We start from the raw sequence: 5,049 nt of genomic DNA, 5'->3' as shown, positions 1-5,049 counted from the left end.
ATATTTAGGACTGTGGCGTAGGTAATATAAATTATAAAAATAAAAAAGGCCTGTTATTTCATATTGATTAGTAAATAATAGTTAAGTCGTTAAGTCCATCCATCAGTAGCGGCTCGTGAGTTTTAAAAGAAAGTGGGCACAATCCGCACAAGAAAAAAACTTATCTGGGGGGCACGGCTCAGTGGTGTAGCTGTCATAGGATAATTCGGTGCAAAGCACCGGGGCCCCGCAGAGCCATTCAAAAAAAATATTTAATGAAAAATATACATTAATTTGGTTTTGTCTTTTACTCAGGGGCCCCCAAAAATATCTTGCACCGAGGCCCCCAGTTGTTAAGTTACGCCACTGGCACAGCCGTACCATACTTTTCTCGAAGGTATTAGCGTCACTTTTGACCACCCTGTAACTTCGTTGTGGATAAGAACGAATATTAATTTTCACTATACATGAAGACATACTATAGCTGACTACGATGCCAAAATATCTAGTAATTATACCTCATAGCTTCTGAATAATTATCGTTTGTCAAATTTCTTTAATTTCGCCATTGACTCACTGACAGATCATCAATATTCTAAGGTACCTACTTCTAAATGTGTCACAAACTTCAAATTTCGAATTTTATGTAGCTAAGCTAAACGCACACTGGTGCGATCACAGCCGCGATCACGATCACGATCAGGGCAGCGATAACATGAGCGATCATTCTAGCACACACCAACGCGTTCACGTTCACGGCCGTACCTATATGTAGTGCGCCATCCTGTAGGTATACATAGGTACAGATTAAAAATGTGAATTATGTATACCGAAATAAAAACATTCTTAAATATTTACCTACAATATTAAAACTTAAACAATAAAATGTCTATATAATGTACTATCCAATCCAATTGCAACTCCAATTTTGTCTCAAACTTTTTATTTTTACTTCTATTATTTTTGTAACTTGGATCGGATAAATCATATAGAATTTTGTGTATTTTAATTTTTTACAGCCTTAATTAGCTGCTCTGTGTAGGTTTTTTCCAAATTGCAACAAGAAAAAACACAAAATAACGGAAACTTCCTATCAGTTGGGCGATCACGGCCGCGATCACGATCTCCACGCGGCCGCGGCCAAAAGTTGCTGAAGAATACATATGAGCCGTTTCACATTGGCGCGATCGAGTTTTGGAGACCAAGCGGCCTGGCGGCGTTCTATTCTGCGGTGGCGATCAGATTCAACTTGTCGAGTTTGATCGCGTGATCGCGACCCAACTGATAGGAATTTTCCGTTATTTTGTGTGTTTTTTCTTGTTGCAATTTAGAAATGGAGTTAACAGAGCAGCTAATTAAGGCTGTAAAAATACACAAAATTCTATATGATTTATCCGATCCAAGTTACAAAAATAATAGAATTAAAAATAAAAAGTTTTAGACAAAGTTGGAGTTGCAATTGGATCGGATAGTGCATATGTATACATTTCTATTGTTTAAGTTTAAATATTGTAGGTAAATATTTCAGAATGTTTTTTTTCGGTATACATAATTCACATTTTTAATTTGTACCTATGTATACCTACAGGATAGCTCACTACATATAGGTACGGCGGTGAACGTGAACGCGTTGTTGTGTGCCAGAATGATCGCTCATGTTATCGTTGCCCTGATCGTGATCGTGATCGCGGCCGTGATCGCACCAGTGTGCGTGGAGCTTTAAGCTTATAATGGAAGGAAAAAATGAAAAATCTCCGAAATATCCTTATGGATTAAATTTAGCTGTCTAGCCGCTACCGAAAACTAGCATTAATTGGAGCGGTCTCTTCTGATTTTATTTGTATATCAATGTACGAACAATAATTAAAGGATTATGATTTTTTTCTCGTCAAACTTCTTTAACTTCGCCAGTGACTCAATCGCCGTCATCAAAATTCTAGGGTACTTCTAGATGTGTCACTAACTTCAAATTACGCGCTTGTGTGTCACGGCCTTGATTTTTTACTCTCACCGCGCGTTAAGAAGTTTCACTTTAAAAATATATCTTATCTCAACATAAGTAGTAGGTAACCTTGAGGGAAATCAGATTATCCCCACAAGATTATTTTGGGCATATTTGAAAAATGACAAAGAGAAAATATATTTATTTTATAGAGAAAAAATAATTGGTATTAAATAATTTTATTTCTTAAAATTAATATGTCGCCCTGATGTTGCGCTCGTGCTATTTACGTTCATATCTAAATGGTGTAATTATCGCGCTATTACCAATTACGACTTGTTTTGAAATCAAGTTTGAAATAATATTTTTTTATTTATTTCGAAACTTATCAAAAATCTGATAAAAATAAAGTCGAGTTGTCAAGTCCTGCGAGAAACATTAAAATTATATTTTTTGGGGGTTTTAAGTGTACGATATAGAACACGGTCGACATTTTGAACACCTGTAGCAAAATCTCATGTCTTGGTTTGCTATTAATTTTAATTTTTATTGATATAATTTAAATGTGTTGATGTTGTTAAGTAGAAGTTTAAATTGTTAAAAAATTCTGTCTCTCTCATGGCAAATATTATTTTCGTTTTAATTGCTGCTCACAGCCAGAATTTTTCATTGTTCACAGCCGGCGCCGTGCCGTTCAAAGCCTACTTATTCAAAGTGGACGAATTTTTAAAAAATCTATATCTCGAAGAGGAATCTAGCAAAATATCAAGTATGCTATATTTTTGGAAAGGTAATTTTAAATTCTTTTCAATGAATTAAAAATATACAGGGTGTCCCATCTAAAAAATCAAATTTTCTATTGATAATTCTTAAATTATTAATTAAAAAAAATTACTAAATACTTTTTTTGTATACTAATGGGCTTGCAATATTTACTACCTGTACATTTTGTACATATATGTTGCTTTAAAAAATCTGAAATGTCAATATTCCATGGCTATATTGATAAATGAGGTCTAAATTATAAGAAAATGCATTTTCTACGAAAAATTGAAGGGATTGGGAAAAAAATCTATAATAAAATTTGATAGACAATCAAATTGTGCATATGATTCATGTAAAATATACAGGGGGTTCCATTTAAATTAAACAAGTTATTGCCGTTTAAAGCTGGTAATTATTTAATATGAATTAAAAATATACAGGGTGTCCCATCTAAAAAATCAAATTTTCTATTGATAATTCTTAAATTATTAATTAAAAAAAATTATACTTAAATCATTTAATTCTACGTAAAAAGGTGCTTTGGAAATGTTTTCATAAAAATACAAAATTTTCCACATCAAAAAAGTTACAGCGATTTGTTAAAAAAGCACATTTTTGAATATCGATGTGCGGTTTTCACCATCGATATGCGGTTTTCACCATCATGTTTTTGTTAAAAACTGAGATCCAGACACCGATGTTAGTTCTCGTCTATCTCCTATAGAAAAGGGTGTTTCCCTTTAAAAGCGTCCAATTTGACCCAACCGGTACACATAGTATACTAAATAACTAAACAATAAAGTTACTGGAAAAATTCAAGTGTCGTCCCTAATATATCATTTAAATTAAAAATATAATTAAGAACAAGCACTTCTTTGGTTGCTATATCAACAAAATTTGCCTTATCAATTTTCGCATCACTTGAATGTTTAGATGAGTTACTACTACTACTTATATTTATTTATTAATTTTCATTTCAATGCTTTCCTGTTCAATTTTATTGAAGATTATTTTTCTTTAAGATTTTTTTCTTTTAAAGAATCTTGAACAGGAGTTAATATGAAAAATTTTTATTTTGCCCGTTTCCTAGGGTTTTCATACGTATATCAATGTACGAACAATAATTAAAGGATTATGCTTTTTTTCTCGTCAAACTTCTTTAACTTCGCCAGTGACTCAATCGCCGTCATCAAAATTATAGGGTACTTCTAGATGTGTCACTAACTTCAAATTACGCGCTTGTGTGTCACGGCCTTGAATTTTTACTCTCATCGCGCGTTAAGAAGTTTCAGTTTAAAAATATATCTTGTCTCAACATAAGTAGTAGGCAACCTTTAGAGGGAGATCAGATTATCCTCACAAGATTATTTTGGGCATATTTGAAAAATGGCAAAGAGAAAATATGTTTATTTTATAGAGAAAAAAGTAATTGGTATTAAATAATTTTATTTCTTAAAATTAATATGTCGCCCTGATGTTGCGCTCGTGCTATTTACGTTCATATCTAAATGGTGTAATTATCGCGCTATTACCAATTACGACTTGTTTTGATCAAGTTTGAAATAATATTTTTTTATTTATTTCGAAACTTATCAAAAATCTGATAAAAATAAAGTCGAGTTGTCAAGTCCTGCGAGAAACATTAAAATTATATTTTTTGGGGGTTTTAAGTGTACGATATAGAACACGGTCGACATTTTGAACACCTGTAGCAAAATCTCATGTCTTGGTTTGCTATTAATTTTATTTTTTATTGATATAATTTAAATGTGTTGATGTTGTTAAGTAGAAGTTTAAATTGTTAAAAAATTCTGTCTCTCTCATTGCAAATATTATTTTCGTTTTAATTGCTGCTCACAGCCAGAATTTTTCATTGTTCACAGTCGGCGCCGCGCCGTTCAAAGCCTACTTATTCAAAGTGGACGAATTTTTAAAAAATCTATATCTCGAAGAGCAATCTAGCAAAATATCAAGTATGCTATATTTTTGGAAAGGTAATTTTAAATTCTTTTCAATGAATTAAAAATATACAGGGTGTCCCATCTAAAAAATCAAATTTTCTGTTGATAATTCTTAAATTATTAATTAAAAAAAATTATACTTAAAAAGGTGCTTTGGAAATGTTTTCATAAAAATACAAAATTTTCCATGTCAAAAAATTTACAGCGATTTGTTAAAAAAGCACATTTTTGAATATCGATGTGCGGTTTTCACCATCGATGTGCGGTTTTCACCATCGATGTGCGGTTTTCACCATCATGTTTTTATTAAAAACTGAGCTCCAGACACCGATGTTAGTTTTCGTCTATCTCCTATAGAAAAGGGTGTTTCCCTTTAAAAGCTGGTTGGGTCAAATTGGACAA

Source organism: Sitophilus oryzae, unplaced genomic scaffold, assembly GCF_002938485.1.
Source record: "Sitophilus oryzae breed Bouriz unplaced genomic scaffold, Soryzae_2.0 scaffold_2014_pilon_pilon, whole genome shotgun sequence".
Lineage (NCBI taxonomy): Eukaryota > Metazoa > Arthropoda > Insecta > Coleoptera > Curculionidae > Sitophilus > Sitophilus oryzae.
Note: the sequence above shows the minus strand (reverse complement) of the source record.